Source organism: Budorcas taxicolor, chromosome 4 (assembly GCF_023091745.1).
Source record: "Budorcas taxicolor isolate Tak-1 chromosome 4, Takin1.1, whole genome shotgun sequence".
Classification (NCBI taxonomy): Eukaryota; Metazoa; Chordata; class Mammalia; order Artiodactyla; family Bovidae; genus Budorcas; species Budorcas taxicolor.
Genome location: NC_068913.1, coordinates 7,149,140 through 7,175,278, shown reverse-complemented (window position 1 = coordinate 7,175,278; position 26,139 = coordinate 7,149,140). Strand labels below are relative to the sequence as shown.

At 50.9% G+C, this 26,139-nt stretch overlaps 1 protein-coding gene across 1 annotated transcript in view; it reads right to left on the bottom strand.

Annotated features, from left to right (window-relative positions):
* GRB10 (growth factor receptor bound protein 10) overlaps positions 1-20,994 on the bottom strand; it is a 215,047-nt gene extending 194,053 nt beyond the window's left edge. The window contains exon 1 of the mRNA XM_052638568.1: positions 20,838-20,994. The gene's annotated coding sequence lies outside the window, so the exon portion shown is untranslated. The remainder of the gene's footprint in view (positions 1-20,837) is intronic.
* Positions 20,995-26,139: the final 5,145 nt, after the last annotated feature.

Genomic DNA, 26,139 nt, shown 5'->3' with positions numbered 1-26,139 from the left:
ATTCCTAGAATGTCGACGTTCACTCTTGCCATCTGCAGTTTGACCACCTCCAATTTGCCTTGATTCATGCACCTAACATTCCAGGTTCCCATGCAATATAGCTCTTTACAGCATCGGACTTTTCATCCATCCCCAGTGACATGCACAACTGGGTGTTGTTTTTGCTTTGGCTCCATCCCTTCATTCTTTCTGGAGTTATTGCTCCACTGGTCTCCCGTAGCATATTGGGCACCTACTGACCTGGGGAGTTCATCTTTTAGTGTCCTATCTTTTTGCCTTTTCATACTGTTCATGGGGTTTTCAAGGCAAGAATCCTGAAGTGGCTTGCCATTCCCTTCTCCAGTGAACCACATTTTGTTAGAACTCTCCACCATGACCCGTCCGTCTTGGGTGGCCCCACACGGTGTGGCTCATAGTTTCATTGAGTTAGACAAGGCTGTGGTCCGTATGATCAGATTGGTTAGTTTTCTGTGTTTGTGGATCATGATGACAGATGCTCAGGAAAGATAAGAGCCATCGCTCCACACAGAGGGCCTCACGGGAAGGAAGACAGTATCCAGACCCAAGAAGGAGTCTTCCACTGTGACCAAAACCCCGTGCTTCAGCTACAAGATTGTCCTCTTCGCAAATACACATCACGTGTTCCTCCCAGCCCTGGCCCTGTCCTCACGCGCTCCAAGCTCACAGGTTCTCGACACCCCACGCATGTGCTCTGAGGCTTGCATGTGTGACCTGGATGGTAAACAGATAAATATCGGGTCTTGTTCCAGTTCCTGGTACAGTACCCCTGAAACTCATGGGGGTGGTGAGTGTCTTTTGTATGCTGATGAGGTGACAGGCAGCTGGGGGACTGGGATTCCCTAAACAGCCTCAGAATTGGGGCTCACCAAAAGGCCAAGGCACAGTTTGAGGGTTGGAACCTGCAGCTTCATCCCATGACCCTGGTGGGGGAGAGGGATTGGAGACTGAATTAATGGCCAATGCGTTAATCAATCATGCATAAGGAATGGAGCCTCCACACAACCCCTGAAGGATAGGGTTCAGGGAGCTTCCTGGTTGGTAAACACTCTGGAGTGCTGAGAGGGATGCACCCCACCCCTACACCTTAACCTTATGCATCACTCCCATCTGGCTGTTCTGGAGCTGTGTCCCAGGGGCCATGTCAGGCCCTTTAACCTGTGGGGTCTGGTTCTAACTCCGGGCAGATGGTGTCAGAGCTGAGTAAAAACAGCTCAACGGACAGAGAAAAACAGGTCCTGTGGCTAAGATTGTCCCGCCCCCACTGCTGGTCTGTCCTCCCGTGGAGCTCAGGCCCCCGTCAAGGCCCCTACCCCTACCCTGTGGGCTCTGTGGTCTCAGCGGGGCCCTTCGTGCCCTCGGGAGGCTGCATGCTTCCTGGCCCTTCAGATCCACCAGCAGAAAGAGGGGCAGAACGAAGAGAAGGCAGGTCCCTCTGCTCCCGCATCACAGCTCAGCTTTTCCACATCCAATAAATAGAGCACCCCCTCTGCCTTCTGGGTCTCTGCTGATTCACTCTCCTTAGCTCCCAACTGTTCTTACAGGTGCCTGAGACCCTTCAGACCCCCCATCTTAAACATGGCATAGGACAGGGCAGCCCATACTAGGCAGGATGCGCTCAGCCAATGCAGCCAGACCAGACGTCAGAACCGCCCTCCCACGGCATCCTGGACCAGACTGCAGAGCTTCCCCCCACCCACGGAGGCTACCGCAAGACCCCCGACCTGACTCTCCCCGACCCAGCCTAGAACACAGGTCACCTCAGCTGACCTGCGGCATGTGGCTCCTGCCATAATCATTTCCACTTTGCACCCATATTTTAAACCCAAAGAGTCTAAAGATGCCAAGAGACCGAAGATCCAGACTTCCCCTTACTTGGCCTCAGTAACTCTGGACCCAGAGACTTCTTCTTTAGGGAAGATTTTCTTAGAAATGATGCTGAATTTCAGAACTCTTCATCCAAGACATAGCCCTGCAAAGAGTGTCCCTTGTCAGAGCCCACGTGGGCTCCATTCCAGGTGCAGAGGAGGGGACCCAGGTCAACCCCTCAGACCTTGGCTGGTCCCCGCCCCGATTCTGGCAAGACGCAAGGCTCTGAGTCACTCAGCACCTGTCCCTCTTCTCCTTTGCCCCCATCAAATAAGCTGCCAAAGGGGGCCCACAGCAGAGGGAAGATGTCACATGTCCGGTATTTCCGGAATGGCTGCACGGTTGGGAGGTGGGACTCCCCCTCCCCCGGGGAGCCAGGCACAGGCCCAGAGAGCAAGGCAGACAGTGTCAATGCACCTGGTGCCCACCAGTGCCGAGCCCGATGGCGCTTCCTTCCCAGCCCCCTGGCGTCTCCCACCTCCTCGGGCTTCCTCAACAGGATTACCACCCCCGGGGCGGCACCCGCACTTAAGGAGGGGAAAGAGGATCTATTTCTGACCCGAGAATGTGAGATTGACTCTGCTAAATAGGGCAAGGGCCTCCGTAATACCCGTCACCTCTATCCTCAGGTTCCTACTCCCCAGGGAGCCGAGAGGGACCAGGGCCTGCGCGCACGTCCTCACCTCAGGGAAGCCCCAGGTGACCCTGCCAGGCTTAAAAAAGGTCCTGTGGACTCAAATGGCACCCAAGTGCCCCCAAGCCCAGCACTGACATACCAGAGCCTACGTGAGACTGTCACAAGGACGGAGATAGACACAGGAGGACTTCTGCACCTTGGGAACCACCCCCAGTGACCTCCACGGTCTCAAGGAATAAGGAAAGGACAGAACTATGAGCATGGTGGGGGCAAGAGCAGGTCCTGCCTCCAAAGGCCTCAAACCCCAGGCCTTGGCTGTGACACTCCAAGCTCCGATGTGGCCACCCAGCCGGGAAACAGGGAGAAACAGCTCTGTCAGTGGACTTAACAGCCCCGAGACCATCCTGAACCCAAGGGTCCCAGGACTCCCAGGAACACATCACCTTTCCTGCAAAAGTCCCCCAGGAAAAGGGAAATGAACGAAGACCTACTGTGTGTCGGGACCATGCAAGGAATTGACTGGCATTTTCCTTTAAGGTTCACAAATCCTGGGAGCAAAGAATCCGCATCCTGGCAGGGTCTGAGTGGGCAGAAAGACACCCCTCCCCCTTACCCCTTCCTCCTCCCTGGCGGCACCCAGGGGCACAGAGGATGATGAAGCTGGGATTCTGAGAGGGCAATTCTAACCCTTCCACCAACACACACTTGACCCTGAACAAGGCATCTGTCTCCGAGGGCTCCGGTTTCCCCAGGTACCAAGGGAAGATCCTCTCTCCCTGACTAGCAGCGCTGTCCTGAGGGTCACATGACACGCATTCCTGTAAACTCAGCTTCACAAAGGAAGGAATCACCCCTCACCCAGTCAAGCGCTTGCTCCGCTCCTTTCCAAACAGCAGCACAGGATCCCGGCCCAGCAGCTCTAGAGTCCCGCAGACTCGGCCGCATCACCCCACCCAGCAAGGACAGGACTAGGTCACCAAGGGCCTCGTAACAACCGCCTCAAGGCTGCTTGTTCCATACGGCGTTCTCCCCAAAGTCACTTACTCAGTGACTGTTCACATCTCAGCAGTCTGTCTGAAGCATAAAGATCATTCTGAGAAGAAAGGCTGCTAGAGAAATAAAGGACAAAAAGCTGGAAGAGATGCACACCCTCAAAAATTGCAGACTGGTAAACTTCTTCCTTATCAGTAATTATCTGTAAAAAGATTAAACCCTCCAATCAAAAGGCAATGATGGGCAGAAAGGAGGGGAAAAAAAACCCCACACGATCCAACAATGTGCTAAGACTCAGTTTTAACCCAAAGACACAATCAGGTTGAAAATAAAATGATGGAAAGACCATTTCATGCTAATATTAATAAAAAGAGACCTGGGACTGCTATACCTACATTAGCCAAAATATACTGTAAGTCAGAACTGTTACAGAAGACAGAGAAGACATTGTATGTTGAGAGAAGAGCCTCAAAATATACCAAGTGAACACTAACAGAGCTGAAGAAAACAGACGCGCAGCACTGCTGGCTGGAGACGTTGACATCCCAGGCTCAGTAACGGGAGGAGCAACCAGACAGACGGTCAGTAAGGAAACAGAAGGCCTCGCCAACTCTATAAACCAAACAAACAGCACAGACACAGCAGAACACGCCCCCTCAGCCACAGGACAATATATATTTTCCTCAAGCGTACATGGAACATCCTCAAGGATAGAGCATACGCTCAGCCAGGGAGAAAGCTTTTCAAGTGTGAAAACCCGCAGCCACCATCTTACTCAGTGGTCAAAGACTGAAAGTTTTCCTCGAAGATCAGGAGAAAGACAAGCATGTCCACAACACTTCAGTTTAACACAGCATAGCCAGAGCTACCAGGCAAGAAAAAGAAGTGAAAGGCACCCCAGTGGCTCAGGTAAAGAATCCGCCTGCAAAGCAAAAGACGCAGGTTCGATCCCAGGGTCGGGAAGATCCCCTGGAGAAGGAAAATAGCAACCCACCCCAGGATTCTTGCCTGAGAAATTCCATGGACAGAGGAGTCTGGCAGCCTATAGTCCATGGGGTCACAAAAAAGTCAGGCACAACTTAGGGACTAAACAACGACAAACTGGAAAGAACTAAGATAATCTCTGCACATGTACCTTAAAAATCAGACATACCCAAGAAATTATGAGTTAATAAATGCATTAAAGTTACCAGATACAAAATCAAAATGCAAAAGCTACCTATGTTTCTATATATTAACAATGAACACTCTGAAAAGGAAATTAAGAAAACAATTTTATTCACAATAGCATTAAGAATAATAAAATAATTAAGAGTAAATTTAAACCAAGAGACAAAAGACCTGTACACTGGAAACTACAAAGCATTTCTACATGAATATAAAGAACACATAAATAAAAAGAGTTATCTTGAGTTCATGGACTGAAAACTTAGTATCAAATATCAAAACAATCTACAGATTCAATGCAATACCATCAAAATCCCACTGGCATTTTTACAGAAAGAGAAAAATTCATCCCCAAATTCGTGTGAATTCTCAAGGGACTCTGAAGAGCCAAAATAATCTTGAAAAAGAACAAAGTTGGAAAATTCACATTTCCTGATTTCAAAACTTACTACAAAGTAATCAGACAGTGTAATACTGGCATGAGAATAGGCACAGGCCAAGGGAACTGAACAGAAAGTCCAGAAACCCTTACATATATGGTGGGTAAATTTTCAACATGATGCCAAGACTATTAATGGGGAAAGGACAGTGCTTTCAATGACTGATTCTGGGGAAACTGGATACCCATACGCAAGAAAATGAAGTGACCCTTTACCTTACCACGTAAACAAAAACTAGCTCAAAATGGATCAAAGACCTAAACACAAAAGCTAAAATTAGAACTCTTAGAATACATGGGGGGAACATCTTCGTAACACTGGATTTAGAAATGACTTCATGGATACGATACCAAAAGTAAAGGAAACAAATAAAATACATAAATTGAACTTCATCAGAATTACAAACTTCTGTGTATTATTGAGACAAGAGAATGAAAAGACAGCCTACAGAAAGGGACAAATAGTTACAGATCATATATCTGATAGGGGGTTACTATGCAGAACACATTAAAAAATGCCTACAACTCAAGAACAAAATGCAGATCAAGACCACAATGAGATATCACTTCATGCCTATTCGGAAGGAAGGAAGGAGGGAGAGCTATTGGAAATTACCAATTATTAGTATGGATGTTGGAGAAGGAAATGGCAACCCACTCCAGCGTTCTTGCCTGGAGAATCCCAGGGACGGCAGAGCCTGGTGGGCTGCCGTCTATGGGGTCGCACAGAGTTGGACACGACTGAAGCGACTTAGCAGCAGCAGCAGCAGCAGCAGCAGTATGGATACAGGAGAAATAGAAACACCTGTGCAGGGCTGATGGGGATGCAAAATGGTGCAGCCCTTGTGGAAGAGTCTGGATGTCGGGTCGAGAATAATCGCTCTTGTGCTATGGATTAACCTTTGAGAAGCACTGAGCTGCGCAGCATCACCACGATACTTGATAAGAGACGAGCGAACAGAGTCCAAAGCCCCAAGGGACCCGTTAATGCATATGCTGACCAACTAGGCTGCGAGAACACAAAAATTCCCCAGACCCATTACAGCAGGGAGGATATCGGTGGTGGCATTTTTCAAAAGGCAGAGTGAAGAAGTGGCCACGTAGAGTGAAGACTGACACAGAAGGCAGGCTCACAGACGGAAATACAACCAGGGCTGCGACAAGGTCACTTTCTGCGAAGGGAAACACCACCTGCCCCACGTGCCTGCACGAGGCAAAACTCACGCTGACGATTAACACAAACAGGGTCCAAGCCCAGCCAGGCAGCCTCCTGGGGACACAGGTCTCGTCTTTCTCCACTGATGGAGGTCACCTGGGGTTCTCACCTGATGTTAAGATGGGATGGTGCTAAGCAAAGCCTCAACCGCCACGAGGGGCTGCCATAGGACCATGTATCTTATTGTATTGTTATACAATAAGTAGGCAGGGTTTCCAGACCATTCAAGATCCAAAAGGCTGCAAACCTTTCTGAAAGTGCCAAACAAAAAAGAGACCACTGAAAACAAACTACAGGAACCCAGCTAAATGTCAAAGCAGGGCTCTGCATGTTTTTATAAAGGGAATAAAGTATAAACATATTTACGAATACAATGTGTGAATGGAATACTACTCAGCCAAAAAGAAGATGGAAATAATGTCATCTGCAGCAACATGGGTGGACTTGGAGGACATTATGCTAAAGTGAGATAAGTCAGACAGAAAGACAAATACTGCATAATATCAACTATCTGTGGAATCTAAAAAGAAAGAAAATCAGAGAACAAACTAGTGGTTACCAGTGTGCGGGGGGCGGGGGGGGGGGGGGGGGCAGGCAGCAATATAGCGGTGGGGAGGTACAAACCGCTGGGTGTAAGACAGGGTCAAGAATGTGTTATACAACATGGGGAATCTAGCCAGTGTTTTATAACAATGGAAAACTGGAAATAATCTTTAAAAAAACTACAAAAATTTAATTTTTGATAAAACAGAAGATAAAAATAGAAGATAAAACAGAATGCCACATATAACAATATAGAGCTAATCACCTGTACAATGTCAGGAACCTCCATTCATAGTTCATCAGGCACTCTGTCTATCAGATCTAGTCCCTTAAATCTATTTCTCACTTCCACTGTATAGTCATAAGGGATTGGATTTAGGTCATACCTGAATAGTCTAGCAGTGTCCCCCACTTTCTTCAATTTAAATTTGAATTTGGCAATAAGGAGCTCATGATCTGAGCCACAGTCAGCTCCTGGTCTTGTTTTTGCTGACTGTATAGGGCATCTCCATCTTTGGCTGCAAAGAATATAATCAATCTGACTGCGGTGTTGACCATCTGGTGATGTCCATGTGTAGAGTCTTCTCTTGTGTTGTTGGAAGAGGGTTTGCTATGACCAGTGCATTCTCTTGGCAGAACTCTATTAGTCTTTGCTCTGCTTCATTCTGCATTCCAAGGCCAAATTTGCCTGTTACTCCAGGTGTTTCTTGACTTCCTACTTCTGCATTCCAGTCCCCTATAATGAAAAGGACATCTTTTGGGGGGTGTTAGTTCTAAAAGGTCTTGTAGGTCTTCATAGAACCGTTCAGCTTCTTCAGTGTTACTCGTCGGGGCACAGACTTGGATTACCATGATATTGAATGGGTTGCCTTGGAAACGAACAGAGATCATTGTGTCATTTTTGAGACTGCATCCAAGTACTGCATTTCGGACTCTTTTGTTGACTATGATGGGTACTCCATTTCTTCTAAGGGATTCCTGCCTGCAGTAGTAGATACAATGGTCATCTGAGTTAAGTTTACCCATTCCAGTCCATCTTAGTTTGCTGATTCCTAGAATGTTGATGTTCACTCTTGTCATCTCTTGTTTGACCACTTCCAATTCGCCTTGATTCATTGGAGTTGGTGATGGACAGGGAGGCCTGGCATGCTGCAGTTCATGGGGTGGGAAAGAGTCAGACACAACTGAGCAACTGAACTGAACTGAACTGAATGGGACTGTATGCCATGATCCTAATTTTTTGAATGTTGAGTTTTAAGCCCACTTGTTCACTCTCCTCTTTCACCCTTATCAAGAGGCTCTTTAGTTACTGTTTGCTTTCTGCCACTAGAGTGGTATCATCTGCATATCTGAATATGATTAATTGATGCTTTTGAACTGTGGTGTTGGAGAAGACCCTTGAGAATCCCTTGGACAGCAAGGAGATCAAACCAGTTAATCCTACAGGAAAACAGTCCTGAATATTCACTGGAAGGACTGATGCTGAAGCTGAAGCTCCAATACTTTGGCTACCTGAACGGACTCATCAGAAAAGACCCTGATGCTGGGAAAGACTGAAGGCAGGAGGAGAAGGGGACAGCAGAGGATCAGATGGTTGGATGGCATCACCAACTCGGTGGACATGAGTTCAGCAAGCTCTGGGAGTTGGTGATAGACAGAGAAGCCTGGCGTGCTGTAGTCCATGGGGTCACAAAGAGTTGGACACAACTGAGCGACTGAACTGAATCTGTGTATCTAAGGTTGTTGACATTTCTACCAGAAATCTTGATTCCAGCTTGTGATTCATCCAGCCTGGCATTTCACATAATATACTTTGCACATAAGTTAAATAAGCAGGGTGAGAATATACAGCCTTGGTGTACTCCTTGTCCAATTTTGAATCAGTCTGTTATTCCAAGTTTGGTTGTAACTGTTGCTTCTTGACCTGCATCCTGGTTTCTTAGGCAGCTACAGTGGTCTGGTATTCCCATCTCTTGAAGAATTTTCCAGTTTCTTGTGATCCACACAGTCAAAGGTTTTAGCGTAGTCAATGAAGTAGAAGCAGATGTTTTTTCTGGAGCTCACTTGCTTTCTCCATCATTGAACAAATGTTGGCAATTTGTTTTCCAGTTCCTCTCCCTCTTTAAAATCCAGCTTGTTCATCTAGAAGTTCTTCGTTCATGTACTATTAAAGCCTAGCTTGAAAGATTTTGAGCATTACCTTGCAAGCATGTGAAGTGAGCACAACTGTCCAGTAGTTTAAACATTCTTTGGCATTGCTCTTCTTTGGGATTGGAATAAAAATTGACCTTTTCCACTCCTGTAGCCAGCCAATGCTGAATTTTTCAAATTTGGTGAGATACTGAGTGAAGCACTTTAACAGCATCATCATTGACTTTTAGGATTTTTAAGCAGGTCAGCTGGAATTCTGGTATCTCCAGAATGTTTTGTTCATAGTGATGCTTCCTAAGGCCCACTTGACTCATACTCCAAGATATCTGGCTCTAGGTGAGTGATCACACCATAATGGTTATCCAGGACACTAAGACCTTTTTTGTATAGCTCTGTGTATTCTTGCCACCTCTTCTTAATCTCTTCTGCTTCTCTTAGGTCCTTACTGTTTCTGCCCCTTATCGTGCCGATCCTTGCATGAAATGTTCCCTTGGTATCTCCAAATTTTCTTGAAAAACTCTCTAGTCTTTCCCATTCGATTGTTTTCCCCTATTTCTTTGCACTGTTCATTTAAGAAGGCCTTTTATCTCTCCCTGCTATTCTCTGGAACTCTGCATTCAGTTGGGTATATCTTTCCCTTTCTCCCTTGCCTTTGATTTTCTTCTTTCATCAGCTATTTGTAAAGCCTCCTCAGAAAACCAATTTGCCTTCCTGCATTTCTTTTTCTTTGGGATAGTTTTGGTCACCACCTCCTGTACAGTATTACAAACCTCTGTCCACAGTTCTTCAGGCACTTGGTCTACCAGAACTAATCCCTTGAATCTATTCATCACCTCCACTGTACAACCATAAAGGGATTTGATTTAGGTCATACCCGGCCTAGTGGTTTTCCCTACTTTCTTCCATTTAAGCCTGAATTTTGCAATAAAGAGCTTGTGTTCCAAGCCACAGTCAGCTCCAGGTCTGAGGTATACTTGATTTACAATACTAAATTATTTTCAGATGTAAAACACAGTGGTTCAAAATTTTTATAGATTATACTCCATGTATACTTAGTATAAGGGTTGTGACCTGCTCCCACTGCAGAAGGTCAGCTCCACAAATGCCACCAAAGCTCTAGGAGCAAAGACACACACCACAGTCAAGGTGGTGTATGGTCCACAGGGCCACTCCTAACTGGACCTGAAGCTCAGCACTTTGCGGCATCATCAAAACCCCCGATCCGCTGGCCTTTCATCCTCACAGAGAACAAAGAGGGAAGGCGCCCACTTCCTGCTCACTTGGCTGGGAGGGAGACGTTTGGCAGTACAAGAGGCAGGACAATAGCTACCTGTGTGCGACGCCTCCAAGGAAACGTCTATCCACAGCCTGGTCGGGACTCCTGCTGTCAGCCAATAAAGATCAACTGATCAAAGGGACAGTCCACGTGTTAACAGGTGATCTGGCTGAGTCTCTGAAGACGGTGGGCAAGAAGCCCCATCTGTGTTTGGAGCTATCAGCTGGACCCCATCAAGAAGGCGCGATATCCCCAACGTCTACATCATTCGTGGTCCCAGAGGTACTGTCAACGAGGGCAAAGGCTCCCGGACAAAGACACAGTGTGACCAGATATGTTTACCTGAGGCTCTGATGCCAGACTACACGCCACCGAGATTAATCAGACGCCCAGCCAGACCGTTTTCAGCAGAGAAAACTGCTAGAAGCCCCTATCTGCTCCCTTCCCCAGCTGGCTCCCACACCCACCGCCTGCCACTTGGCTGGGAGATAGTGGTTGGGTTTATCTGGGCGCAGTTACTACTTGTTACACATTAAACAATGAAGATTAGAAGTGGTTACATAACGCCACCGCCCCACAGCTAACGTCCACAGAAGGCATGGGATCCCGACTCTGGGGATGGCCAGAGAGCGGTCCCGGTTCTGAGAGCTCGCACCCCCGGAGCCCCTCTGCTGCCAGAAGCCACAGCTAGGAGGCTGCGCTGCTGACCACCAGGGCCTGGGCAGGTGACCTGGGCTGGCCCTCCCGGCTAGGGAGTGGACCAGAGCAGAGACCACCGTGGGCTGGCCTCGGCGCTTCCTGGTGTCAGCCCACTACAGGCTGTGCTGGAGCCACCATGTGATCGCTGCATGCTGGCAGGCAGGGTGCAGGCACCACAGGTCAGGGCGCAGCGCAGGGTCCACACAGCGCGCATGCAACTCCGCCCCTAATCAGGAGCCTTCTGAACAGAAAACCAGATCCTGGGGTCTTTGGCGCCCCTGTGCTATGCTTTATCACTCAGTCAGGTCCGACTCTTTAAGACCCCATGGACTGCAGTCGGCCTGCTCCTCTGTCCACGGGGATTCTTCAGGCAAGAATACTGGAGTGGGTTGCCATGCCTATCGCCAGAGGACCTTCCCAACCAAGGGATCAAACCCAGGTCTCCCCCACTGCAGGCATTCTTTACCCCTAGACATCCCTAGATACAGCCAATCTGCTCTAACTCGGAGAAAGGAGCCTGGAAGGCATCCCAGCGAGAGTGGGTACCACCCTGCCTCATAGACAGGCTGGACAGGACTCACTCCATCATTCCACGTGTGCGCACAGAGCCCTAGAGCAGACGCCTGGCCTGCTGTCCTAGGCACACTCCTCTGCCTCAGGGGGAGGGCACTTCTAAGGAAACTGCGGAGCACAGACGGCCAAGGAGCACCGTGAGATCCAGGACCACGCTCCACACGACAATGAACGCTCCACGACCTTGCAGCCCTGGATCCCGGGTTCTCAAAGCTCTTCCAAACAACCCCTTCCTCCCTCCGTTATCCCATCTGCTTCCCTCTAGGCCACCTCCACCCCGATGGACAAGGACACACTGGCCACTGTCAGATGCTAAAGTCCTCCTCACCCACCCTCAAAGCCCTGCAGAGCCCCACGTGTGGGGAAGTCTGAGACGCAGCATGAGTCAGACACATGACTGGGCACCTCGACTCTCCTCACCCCTCTGGGGCCCATGTGACCACCACGGCCAGCCAGTTGTAGTTTTCCAGGGTCATACCCGCCCCCAAAATGTCAGAGCAAGAATAGCAGGGACAGGAAAGCCTATTTCTTGAAGTCACCAGTGTAAAGCTACTGGATGTCACGGAGAAAGCAGGGCTCTATTTTAAAACGATCGAGGGACTTCCCTGGTGGTCCAGTGGCTAAGATTCCAAGTTCCCAATGCAGGGGGCCCAGGTTCAATCCCTGGTCAGGGAACTAAATCCCTCATACCACAGCTAAGAGTTTGCAAGCTGCAACTGAAGATCCTGAGTGCCACAACAAATGAAGATCCCACGGGCCATTAAGTAAGACCCGGCGCAGCCAAACAAAGGACAGTTTAAACAAAAAAGATACAAAGAAAATAACACACTAATAACACACTACATGTGAGCAGGTCCTGTGCGAATCACCTCATATACATTCCACACATATAACCACACACACACAAACGCAAACACAGCCCTGAAACAAAGGATGACAAGGGCCAAGAGTAAGCGACTTGCAGGAGGTGTCCAAGCAAGTGAGGGTGCCAGTGCTCCCAGCAGAGCCCGTGGTAGGAAGGGCTGGGAGCTGCCCGTGGCCCTTAGAACGCTAAACTCGGATGCGTGCCACAGCCACAGGTACGGGGAGCAGGGAGGCCCACTGGGGTGCCGTGTGCAGGTGTAGACAAGCCGCCAGCATGCAGCTCCAGGGACAAGCAGTGAAGGAGGGGGTGAAGAGCGAGCAGAAATTCACCCCAGGAGGATGTGCTCCACTGTGATCAAGACTGTTCATTCACTATTTTAAAGTCATTCCAATGAAAGCTGGGGAGGCTGGCTCTGAGAGCAGAACCAGCAGGGCGTCCAACCTCAAGTGCAGGACCAGGAGCCCTCCTCCCAGCCTGCACCGGTCACCACAGCTTGGAGGCAGAGACACTGGGGAGGGAACCAAGGCGTAGGATCCAACCCTGAGAATCCATAAGAAATCAGCCTGCACAGGGATGGCCTGGCCACGGTCCCAGAGACGGTCCCTTTCCTCTGGGGTCCGGACCTCAGGCCGGTCTGCCGCTCCTCGAGGTGCTGGCTCAGGTGTGCCGGCCCACCCGCCCCCTGCTCCCACCCTGGATGCGAGCTCCTGGGCCTGATCACACGCGCCCTGCAGCCTCGGGAACAGAAACGGAGGGCCTCCAGAGGGGAATCTTTTAAAAGGCATAAAGCTGGGGGCGGGGCAGGGGGCTCACTCACAAATGTGAGAGCAGAACATCCAGCCAGGAGAGGAGATGGAGACCCAGGCGCCGCAAACCCCAAGCATCAGGAACAAGGAAGCAAGAGGGGCCCACGGGAAGTGCAGGGCTCAGTCTGATCCTTGAGGCCCCGCTCTCACTACCGGCACATGGGTTCCTCTCCTGAACCAGTAACAGGGCTCCTGGTACCACTCTGAGCACAGCTGCTGATGCCGAACAGCTGATAGCCCCAGACTACCCCTGCCCTCCTAGTCACGGTGGAGAAAAGGCTTTTTCAGACAGTCTGGCTTCCAAGGAGAAGAGACCCCATACAGGGGCCCCAGGGTCTCCCCACACAATGAGGGCAACCAAACGGCCATACCCCGAGGCCCACCATCCGCCTCCCAGTGACATCATTGAACACGGGTGGCACAGCAGGGCCCAGACATCGAAGCAAAGCCTTGAGCCCTAAAGACAAAAGTCATGCAGAATGGGTCGGACAGCACCCTTCAGCCTCACCTGCCTGGGCCCCTGTGTGGCCACTGCTGGAGGGAACACTGTGGGTGCGGGCAAGGCAAGCCCGAGGCCAAGGGCCACGTGCCATGCGGCCTGCACCAAGCACCCACAGCTCCATGGAGGGAACGGGCAACAACCGACAGCTCTTCCTCTCCCCCACCACCTCCAGGACTGTCTGGAGATCACAACAGCGGACCATCAGCTTCTCTCAGTGGCCCAGGTGGCCAGCTGGAGGCCAGCCTCAGGGCCCACCCTCCCTCCCCTCACAATGCCTCCGTCAGTAAAGAAAGGAAGTGCAGTCGCTCAGTCGTGTCCGACTCTTTGAGACCCCATGGACTGTAGCCCACTAGGCTCCCCCCGCTCATAGGATTCTCCAGGCAAGAGTACTGGAGTGGGTTGCCATTTCCTCCTCCAGGGGATCTTTCTGACCCAGGGATCAAACCTGGGTCTACTGCACTGCAGATTCTTTACCCTCTGAGCCACAGATAAGTTCTTGCTTGTCATAAACTCTGCTTTCTGGGTAAGCCAAAAGTGCAGAAAAAGAAATAATGTAAAAATCGGAGAGAAGAGAAACTATGGAAGAAATCACCTCCCCCCACCCTTCAAAAAAGGAAGTATATCCAAAAAGAGGTTTAAGAAAGTCGTGCATCCGTGATGCGAGACAGCAGTGGTGCGCCATGAAAGCGAGGGCGGCGGTTCGGGGCAGTGATGCTCCACAGCAGGCCCACTGCCTGTAACACACTCCCCAGGGGCACAGCTGGTAAAGAACCCGCCTGCGGTGCAGGAGGCCTGGGTTCCGTCCCTGGGTCGGGAAGATCCCCTGGAGAAGGGAAAGGCTACCCACTCCAGAATTCTGGCCTGCAGAATCCGCATGGAGACAGGACCTTTCGAGCTACAGTCCATGGGGTGGCACAGAGTCAGACACGATGGAGCGCTTTCATTCACTGGTGGGGGATGTTGACCGTGGGGAGACTTGGGGGCAGTGGAGACAAGCAGTGTAAACAGTAAATCTCCATATTTCCTGCTCAATTTTGCAGTAATTGTAAAACTGGTCCAAAAAGTAAAGTCTAAAAAAGTAAAAATAATAATAATCAAAAAAGAAATAAAGAGGTCCTTAGAAATTAACAATGAAAACAAAAATTTAAAATCCAGTTAAAAGCCAAGTTGATATACTCTACAACTTAGAAGAACTCAACAAAATAAAAGAGAATTAGAGAACCAGTCCAGCAGCTAACCATCAAATAAAAGTGATTCTAGGAAGAAAGAAGAGAAGATTGGGGGAGGGGAAAGAAATTAAAGAACTAATTTAAAAAATGGTCCCCAAAGATCTGAGTCTCCAGCTTGAAGGAGCCGACACTGAAAAGGGAAGGGTACAATAAGGACATTTTTGGACAAGCAAGGTCTCAAAAATTTGCATGCATCTCTTCTTTGGAAGCTATTATGAAATGCTCTCCATCAAACTGTGGGAAGAAACCACGAAACAGGAAGCACGAGAGCCAAGAGAACAAAGGGCCCGCCCGGGACCAAGGAGGAGATGGGGATCAAGCTGAGCAGGGAGGCTGGAGGGCAGCCAGGCCCCTGGGGACAAAAGGCACACGAGAGGCTGTTTCCCAGAGACACAACTGGCTGGATACCTAAAGGTGTCCAAGAGAATATTTGCACACCTGTGTCGGCTTGGAGTGGGGGTTGGGGTAGGGAGCAGTAAGTACATAAACTACCAAGCAAAGGCAAACACAACTCCAGGAGAAAACAAGACGTCCTGGAAGACAGAGAAAGTGATCCCAGCACACGTGGCTGGACCACGGGCAGCCTTTAGGGCTGTCCCCACAGCAGCCGCAGGGCGTGCTGGTCCAGCCGCTCTCGCCAGAGACGACGGGAGACAGGACGTACAGCTCAGGATGCGGATGAGACAGAGGTCCACTCCTCACCTTCCAAGAAGGGAAGTAAAAGAATCCTACACGAAGCTGAGCTTTGGGCGGGTTGGGGAGAGACAGGTGGCAAGGAACTGCGATACATCATTAAACATCTGCTTAGAAATAAGGAGATGAATACAGAAAACGTTGATAAGCCTGGTTACTTCTGGGGAACTGACTCTTCAAACTACGTACCTGTACTGTTCTGATTTAAAAAAACTAACCTTCAAAAGTCTGCCCAAGGTACTGAGGGATTAGAAAGCTACTGACCCTTTAAATGGACACAACTTGTGTGGGAAGGCCAGGCCAGAAGAGTGGAAGACAGGGCCCCAGCTGGGAAGAGAAGGACACGACACAGGCCAGGGGCGTCCACCACGGCCCTGCAGGCCCCGGGGTGGGGAAGGGCCAGGCCAGGTCTGCAGTTAGGTAATGACCAAACCAGGGAGCGAGAAGCCACCCTGACTTACCCCTCCTCCACTGGGAGATGCTGAGAGGTTTCACGCATTCCTTCATCTATAGAAACATCCTGGCAGGGTCCCATGAAACCTACACAGTTCTTCAGAGGAACCCAACAGCATTTTGGAACAAGAAACCTGGAAGCTTTGGGGTGACACACCCACAATCAGTGCTGGTCCATACAGGACATCAGCCAGCTCAACCTCCCAGCCAACAGGAAGATTCCCCAGGTAGGGTCCCAGATGTCATGCAGGCATCACCCTCAGGCCTGACGAGACCTCCTATGCACACGATGTGCTCAGCTGCTTCAGTCATGCTCGCCTCTTTGCGACCCCATGGACTGCAGCCCACCAGGCTCCTCCGTCCATGGGATTCTCCAGGCAAGAATACTGGAGAGGGCTACCATTTCCTCCTCCAAGGGATCTTCCCGACCCAGGGATGGAACCTGTCTCCTGTGTGTCCTGCATCGGCAGACAGGTTCTTTACCACTGAGCCCCCCAGGAAGCCTGTGTGCGTGATGCTACAGTACAAACCCCTGAATGGAAACGCTCCTTAGTTTATAGCAGCCTTTTGGTCAAGATGAGTTTCTTGGAGCAGAAAATCCTAAGATTATTACTGATACGGGATATAATTAAAGTCTTCATATTAGAGTGTGTTCACAACTCATAAAAGACGGGAAGAAAACACTCCCAGGGATGAAAGTTTCCCAAAAAAATAAACTAAAAGCCCAGCAGGTGGGAGAAGTGAGTACTCGCAGGGTCTCTCCCCTCCAACAAGCATCTCAAATTTGATCCAGGCGGCTAGGGGTCCCTTGCTGTTGGCAGCCACGTGACAGGGGGTCTCCAGGTACCTTCTAGGTTCTCTCCTGCAGAGTGAGACAACGGTAAGCTCGCAGCCAGGGCCAGACAGGCAGGCCGCCGGGCAGTGCCAGGGGCAGCGCACAGACAGCTGAAGATCCCAGCCACCCAATGCAGTTTCAGCTGCAGTGACGGTGAAGAGGGCAAAACCACAGCAAACTCTTTCCAGGCCACGTGCTTTCTGAGCCTGTGCTACCCGGTGAGACTGCGGCTGTTGGTACCTGGGCCCGCTGACCCAGCTCCAAGACCCAGCCAGACTTCTGGGGGATGGAGGTTGCCAACAGTACCGCCCCAGACACGGTGCAGGCGGCACTCGGGGGCACAGGCAGCCCATCAGGATGTGCGGCTCATGTGCATTTCAGTCCCAGCTGGGATAGGTGTCTCTGCAGACTCCAGACACCGAGCACCCTGGGGTCCTGAAGACAGAGGCCACCAGGCCCCGTGTACCTGCGCCCAGCAGTCTCCATGCAGGTGTCCAGCATCACAGCGTGTCTGAGCCTGTGTATCTCAGCCACTGCAAATGTCTTATTCCTGGGCACAAAGAACCAATTTTTGACGTCTGTCCCTCCCCATGGTCTGGTTCAAGTGGGCTGTGGCCAGGCGAGGTCTCCATCCCACCATCTACCTCTGCTCATAGCATCCTACCCATGGGCTGCTCTGAGGCCAGGAGAGGCTTCTCGCTCACAGTGACTGGTGCTGAAGGCAGAATTCAGCCAGTGACACAAGGTTTTGTACAGCTAATGGATCCAGAGACAAAAATACAAAGTAGTCCTCTTTCTAATTAATAGAGAGAGACCTCGTAAATTAACAGAGAAAGAAGCATTACCCAGCACGCAAGCTGTTCTAAGCCAGGCTTAGGGTCAGAGACGCAGCATCTCTGAGCTCTCACCATGTACCAAGGTGCACACGACCCCAGAGGCACCCACCTTCCCTGCAGGTCGGCACCCCTGTGACTCTCGTTTTACCAATGAGCTAGTAAAAGCTAGCTCAATGAGCTCACCCAGCTGCTTAAAGAAGACCAGGAGTCCTGCTGAGGCAGAGTGCCCAGTGGAGTCATCAGTATCATCCACCCACTTGGGCAAAAGCAGAAAAGAGCAACATGGTGGCAAACGAGATGCTAAAACACACAGTCCAACCTGGCAGAGGGAGCCCAAATGAGAAACCCCTCAAATCAGGGGTCTGAACAATCAAGGAAACCACGCCCCAAGCCAGATGTCAAGTCACTGGAAAAACAGGAGCAATATTCAAGTTTTCCCAGTTGCACCCAGTCATGACCCACTAACTTCATCCTACGCATCTGGGCAGGGATTCTAAAGCAAGACTATGACTTAAGTTATTTCTACCTCAACATCCACCCCTTTCCCAGATGAACAAAAGAGCACTCAAGCAGCCCAGGCTCCGTTTATTCTCAAGCCCACCTCTCCCACTAGAGGAGCAAATAGGGGTATCTCCTCGGAGTTGTCTTATCCCCAAAGCAGAAAGTCATGAGCACTCATTTCTAACTCTGGGGTGATTTTTGATGGCTTTTTTTGGTCTCAAAAACAGTCGTCCCATTTTTCCTTATGTTATTACAGAAAAGCCATCAGACTGGTGATTTTAAGCATTACCTGTCTCATCCCCTTACAGTCAACAAGACACGATCATCAGGAGCACGGACACCAAACAGAGAAGGTGGGGGAACAGACAGCTCCCCAGAAACGTGCCATGAAGTATTAACACAATGTAAACGCCGGCCAGCGCCTGAACGGATGCGATCAGTTTTACACCCGTTGGTACAAAGACCTTGTTGACGGGTCCCAGGTCCCCAAAGCACCCATTGGCCCACCAAGTCACTTGTCTGTTCTAACACCTTCCTTAATCTCCCAAACGCCCAGTTAAGCAAAAGATAAAGACAGGTGAAATAAAGTCTCAACAAGCAGAAAAAGTTTTAGTGAAATTATGAACATATGACTGACTACATACATGAAAAGCAAAACAAATGTTTTCTCTTTATAGATCCACATGATTCCACATTGGTTTGACAGCATGAGAAACTGACAAAGGCATCACACCCCAAGCCATAAACACACACACTTCCTCCCACGAAGCAGGACAGAACTCGCTACAGTGTCAGAGTTCTGACAGGCGGACCAGCCAACCACCACGCATGGCTCTTTTCACCAGCGGTTAAGAGTTGGACCGAATTCCAAGGAAATAAGTTCCTTAAACTATGTCATCTTGAAACTTTTATCAGCTATACCAACCTAGAATTTCTAAAGCTGTAAGAGGAAGGTAAAGGCACAGTGGATGTCTTTGTTCATGCAGGAGCTTGGTTTCTATACATTGTCAAGTCTTAAAACAGCCTCATCATCCAAATCAAAAGTTCAAGAATCTGGCTTTGTTCCCCTCTCCCATTTGAGGGTCAGTGGCCACAGAGATGGTCACTGTGACTGGGCCAGGGCTGTCCAGGTTCTGATCCTGGCAGCTACCACGCTACAAGCCCTAGCATGAACCTGCCCAGCTCCAGGTTCCTAGTCCACAATGAAAGGCATTTTGCCCAGTCCAAAAGCTATACACACCACAGGCAATACCCTCTAGATGATTTTAGCGGGGCACAGCTTTTATTAAAACACAGTTCTTATTACAGTAAACATAACCACCATATCAGACTCATGACTTTGTGGTATCAAAATTTCCTTCCAAAACAAATGCGTATCTAAGCACAAAAAGTGAGCGGAGAAAAGAAAACACTGATAATAGCCTAGTGATAGGGCAGGTATCCAGGAGCCACGGGAATGGGAACAGAGTCTGCCGGTTCTCCGGGTGTCTGACCAGCCCAGGGACGCTCCTAGGCCATTTCTCTTTCAGATGCACAGAAGCATGAACCACAGACGACTGGAAAAGAAAAAAAAAGAACCCAAAGCTTAGGATCTGGTGACAGCTCTGGCATTTGCCAGCCATGTGATCCGACATGCATTTGTTAACCTCCTGAGCCTGGGTTTGTGCGTGTCTGTTTCTTTGCCACCCCACGGACTAGCCCACCTCCTCGGTCCATGGGATTCTCTAGGCAAGAATACTGGACTGGGCTGCCATTTCCTACTCCAAGGGATCTTCCTGACCCAGGGCCCAAACCTGAGTCTCTTATATCCATCTCCTGCATTAGTTGGTGGGTTCTTTATCACTAGCGCCACCTGAAAGCCCAAGCCTCAATTTCCAAACCTGTAAAGTGGGGAGCAGGAGGCTGCAGAGGATTAAAAGTAATCAGGCTTTGAACGTGTCCCATAGACAGTGAAATGCCACCCAAGTATCCCTTGCTGCACTTCTCAGTTACTTCTCAGTTGCTGGGTGTGTGACTGTCCTCAAATTCCCTCCCCGTGACCTGGGGGTTGGCCTGTGTGGCCATCTCTTTCAAATGTTTCCAATAAAACTCAAATATTATATGCAATAATCCTAGAGTTCTGATTCTTAACCGGAAAACCTAGTCATCTAGAATCATTCCTGGAAACACTTTGGTTTCAGAGCTTTTTTCCTAACAAAATACTTAACCTAAAAGACACCACCATCGCCAGAAGTCAGAACTTCTTTTGCCACAGAAACCTAGAACCTATCTATTTTTCCTCCTGGAAAGAACGAAGGAATCAGCGAGTCAACTCATGAAAAACGTCCGACTTGGTGCTGTAAACCTTAGTCAACGCCTGTTGCTGTGTTAACATGTGTTCTTAGTAAAACTGAGCGAAACGTTAGAGAAAGCACCACTTTGGAAACTCGGGGGGCTCCGAACCGCTGAATCAGCATTTCCAGAAACAAAGTGTTCTGGGTTAGGCCTTGTAAACAGCAGCAAAGAGCAAGTTGCGCAACAACGCGTGTTTACTCACGAGCGCTACTTGTTTGGGTCTTTTCTCCGCATCTCTTGAATGAAGCTGGGGACAACGTTTGCAAGAAAGCTTTCTCTCCAACGAATGCATCAGAAAGATCCGGGCCCGGGCAAAGTCACCTGTGGCTCCCCTACGTGACCCACCGTCTCACTGAGGCAAATGACAGAAAGTTGGCGTGTCTTCCAACCCCAAGACAAGAAAAACACAATAAAAAGTAGAGAATGTCTCATTTCCATAACGCACATGCTCCAGGGCCGTCCTCAGGCAGGCGCGGGGAGAGGCGATCCTGAGGCCGAGAGTTGCATCAGAATCGCCTTCGGAGAACCGCACGGCTCTTATCACGTTTCGCCGGCTGGCGGGCCGCTAACCCGCGAACCCTCGACTTGGGGTTAGGCCCCAGGGGAGGGGAGACGGGTCGCCAGCAGAACCAAAGGGAAAGATCCCAGGATCTGGCTCGCTCCAGCTCCTGAGGGTCCGGCCCCACCGCCCGAGCACGGGCGCACCGGGGGCTGCAGGGGCGCGCGGCGCCCACCCTCCAGGCGATCCGGGAGCGCGGCCTTGGCCCTGACCGCCCGGCGGCGCAGCCCCCACCCCGGCCCGGCCAGTGAGCCGCCGGCGTCGGAGAGGAGGGCTCCAGAGGGCGCCGCCCGGGCTCCCCGGCTCCCCGGGGTCCCCGCCCCCGCGCGCCGCAGCCCCCGGCCCGAGGCGACGCCCTTCCGCCCGCCGCGCCCCCGCGGCGCCCGGCGTCCCCGGCCCGGGCGGCCCGCGCGCAGACAATGACGCCGGGACCGCAGCCCGCCCGCCCGCCGGCCACAGAGTAACTTGGCGCCTCGCTCGCCGCCCAGCGCCGTACCTGCCACGGCGCCGTTCCCCGCCGCCTCCGCCTGGCCGCCCGCGACCCTCGGCGCGGCCGGGGCGGCGCGGGTCCCGCGGGGCAAGGGCGGCGCGCAGGGCGGTCCCGACCCCCGCGTGCCGCCGCCCGCGCACCGCGCGCAAACTTTGGCTCCGCGGCTTCCGAGCGCCCGCCCGCCACGGCGCGCCGCTCGCGTCCCTTCCTGCCGCCTCCCGGCCTCCCCACCCCCTCGATGGGCTTTAAACCCGCCCGGCCCCGCCCGCCGCCGCCGCCGCCGCCGCCGCCGCCTCCGCCTCCTCCCCCGGTCGCTTTTCCTGCTCCTCCTCCCGCCGCCGCCGCTGCTGCCACCGCAGCCCGGACCGCTCGGGGCCGCCAGCGCGGGCAGGGCCGCGGCCTGGGCGCAGGGCGGGTCGCGGAGCGAGCTCGGGGCGCGGGCGGGGTGCGGGGCCGGGCGCTCCCGCAGGTCGCTGCTGCCGGGGGCTGGCACGGGGGACTGGAAGCCGGCAGCTGGGCGTGGGCGCCCGGACCCTGGTCCCGCTCTTGGCACTCCCGGACGTAGAACCGCGACCACCCAGCCTGGAGCGCCCTCGAAACACACATCAGACCTCTCCTGGAAGGCAATTTGCAAGCGAATTCTTTGAAACTCAAGTTGAAACTGTGCGGCCCCATTCCCCGTCCCGGGCGCAGCGGGAAGACTGGACGGAGAAGCCTGAGAAGCGGCTACTGCACTGGCTGTGCCTTGGGCTGCGGTCCCGCGTGGGACCGGGGAACCTGGGCTTCAGCGTCCGCCCGCCGCTGGCGGGGTCTGGAGCCTTGACCCCTCGTAGCCACAGTTTCCCTATCTGCGTACCCGCCCCGGAGCGCGCGTGGAGTGGGAGGCCCTGTTTATTTTCTGTATACCAACAGGCCTCAAAGTCCTTATCTTTGCAATAGGCTAATAAGCCCGCCTACGAGTAATGTCCTGAGGGTTAAATGAGATGTTAACTTGTAACATAAAGCGAAAGGTAAGAAGGAACCCCTACGTTCATCGACACCGTCGTAATTAACATTATTAATATTTCTATCGAATCAAAATTATAATACAAATAGGATAATAACAATAATTATGTCTTTTTCTGGGATTTGATATTATAAAAACAGCTGCAGTAATAACTTAGCTTCATTGAGCGTGCGTTTTGTGCCAAACATTTCATTAATCCTCTGATTTCACCCTCTGAGCTTGTTACTAGGAGATGCCCACTGCACAGGCTAGGAAACCCAGTCTCCCAGAGGTTAGATAATTTGCCGAAGGTCAGAGACATTACTTTGCCAACAAAGGTCCGTCTAGTCAAAGCTTTGTTTTTTCCAGTAGTCATGTATGGATGTGAGATTTGAACTATAAAGAAAGTTGAGCGCTGGAGAATTGATGCTTGAACTGTGGTGCTGGAGAACTCTAGAGAGTCCCTTGGACTGCAGGGAGATCCAACCAGTCCATCCTAAAGGAAATCAGTCCTGAATATTCAATGAAAGGACTAGTGCTGAAGCTGAAACTCTAATACTTTGGCCACCTGATGCAAAGAGCTGACTCATTTGAAAAGACCCTGATGCTGGGAAAGATTGAAGGCAGGAGAAGAAGGGGAGGACAGAGGATAAGATGGTTGGATGGCATCACCGACTCAATGGACATGAGTTTGAGTAAGCTCTGGGAGTTGGTGATGGACAAGGAAGCCTGGTGTGCTTCAGTCTATGGGGTGGCAGAGTCAGAGACGCCTGAGCGACTGAACTGAACTGAACCGAAGTAGCTCTTAAGTGCAGAATAAGGATTCTGCCAAAACCCTTTAGGGCACTTTTTATAACTTTTGTGTTTCCCACCTTTGGCCTGATTTATCCAGGAAAGTTCATCCTTTCTTGTAACTGAAATAAGCATCCTGAAAATATCTCCCCATTGGTCCAAGTTCATAAAACCCTAAGATGAAACATCTAGAGAGTAATGCGAAGGAACTTAGTTCCTGGAAGAACTTAACTGGACACAAAGATTCCTGTAATAGACAAAGGATCCAGAGCAAGTTAAAGGGGAAAAAGTCATGGGCCAGTTCTGGACAGCCATGTAAGTTTGACTCTTAAGAGTTTTGTCAAAGGTTCCAGTCAGCAAGGAGACTGTGAACCAGCCAGAAAGCCTGATAGACAAAGGGCTTTTATAGGTGTTTGAAAAGCACCTTATATGTAGACATATTTTCCTGGATTATTTCTAAGTAAATTCCATACACTAAAAGCCCTTACCCCTACATATGGGCTTGTCAATGGTAAAGAATGCTTCTAATGCAGGAGACGGGGGTTGATCTCTGGTTTGGGAAGATCCTCTGGAGAATGGAATGGCTACCCACTCCAGTATTTTGTATAGAAAATTCCATGGACAGAGGAGCCTGGTGGGGTACAGTCCATGGTGTCACAAGGAATCAAGCGTGAGTTAGTGAACAAACTCATGTATATCATGATATGTCCTTCCTATGAGTAGGGATATTATCTATCATAATCACAGTACAATTACAAAATTGTAGCTTAATAATGATAAACTACGTGCATCTATTCTTGGTCCAGATTCCAATTTTGCTAGTTGGCCTGACAATGTTCCTTATGGTATTTCTTTCCCCTCCCTCAAAAGATCCACTCAAGACTCAAGTGTCATATTTAGCTGTCTGAAAATGTATGGGTTTTCAAACACTACTCTTCACTGAGAAGGGATGAAAATAAATGTCCTCAAGTGTTTTCATGGTGACATCGATCCCCAGAATTCCTCGGACAAGCCCTCATTCCCCACATGTTCCAGCTCTGTGTAGACCTTGCCTGCCTCTCCCTTCTGGGCAGGGCCCGCTCCTCACCACTGCATGATCCAAGTTCATGAACTTGTCACTCTTGTGGCTACAGAAGCTGCAGCTGTCCCCTGCGTGATGATCCGGACCAGCCGATCCTGTGGGCAGACTGCACCGTAGTGCCTTCCCCAGCTGCAAATTCCAAATGCCCACTGGCATTTGTTCAGAAGGATGGACGCCACCACCATGCAGTACAGCCACGAGGGTGTAAATTACCCTGGAGAACCAGCCTTCTGGGTATAAGGCAGTGTGGCTTTGGGCTCAAGAGCCTCATCGAGGGAAATCCTATGGCTGCAATTATGTGTCAGCACAGAAAATGGGATTTCGTGATGGTGAAGAATTCAGTTATCCCATGATGCACTAGAAGGCTCCTTTAGTTTCAAGTAGAGAATCTGATAGACTCTAATTACAATCAGAAATGAACTGATTAATACTTTTCTCCCTTGTTGGCTGTGGGTGTGTGAAGGGGTAAGCACACGCTGCTCACTAGGGGCGTTCCAGTAGGGGGAGTGCCTGGCACTGAGCGGGCACCTGGGGGTATGTCATCACTGGGAATCTTATCCTGCAGATGAATTCATCACCAGATCAAATGAATGGAGAATGGGAATGCTGTGCCCTTGGGCCCAGGCTCCAGCTCCAATACTGCCAATAGCCTTAACGAAGGAAAAGAACAAGATGAATGGCACCTTGACAGTAAAATGCTCTGGCCAGAGTGGCCTGAATTCACTTCTGACCCCATGGGGGAAAGGTCAGGCCTGTAGCCCCACTGGGCCCAGGCAGGTGCGCCAGGAAGGCAGTGCTTTAAGCTGGTGGTCAGCACTCAGGACTGGGAGTGGGAGCCGCCCACAGTCAAGACAGTGCCCACCCCAGAAGCCTGGGGCCCATCCTGCCTGCCTGTTGGAGTTCACCCCCCTGAGGTCACTCTGCATTTTTAACAGATTCCCCCACCGGTCACATGCCCACCCATGTTCCAAACAGGGTGATCCTTTGACTCTTTCAAACGAGCATGCAGAGAGAAGACTTCCTGGAGGCAGCGATGCCCCAGTGGAGCCCTGGAGTATATCCAAGATGGTCTGTTCCACACAGAGGGAACCAGGGAAAAGGTCTCCCAGATGGAGGGAGACTTGCAGGAGGCCCTGCCAAAACCAAGGAGGAATTTGCCTGGTAGTTGCATTTCTTCACAGCGTGAAGGCAGGAGGACATGAGCGCATCAGGGGGCTTGGCGAGAGACCAGGATGCAAAGGTAGGGAGGGACTTCGCTGTCACGCTCAGGCATTTCTACCTTACCCCAAAATGACCTGTGGGTCTGATCTGCCTGTCTAGGGCTGACCAGCGCCGTGCCCTCCCCTCACAGTGGAACTTCCCATAGATCCCCCTGCCCTTCTTTGGCCCCCACATAGCAATTGATCTGCTTGGGGATGACGCTTGGTTCAAGGTGTGTGTTTGCTGGTGTGCAGACGGATGGACCAGCCACACGCCAGCACCTGGGATCTGCAGCAGGTCCAGCCCAGCTGAGCCACAGCTACTGTGGGCTCAGTCTGTGAAGAGAGAGGCTGAACGTCAGCCCCAGGGAGGTATTCTCTGTCTCCTGCCTCCCTGA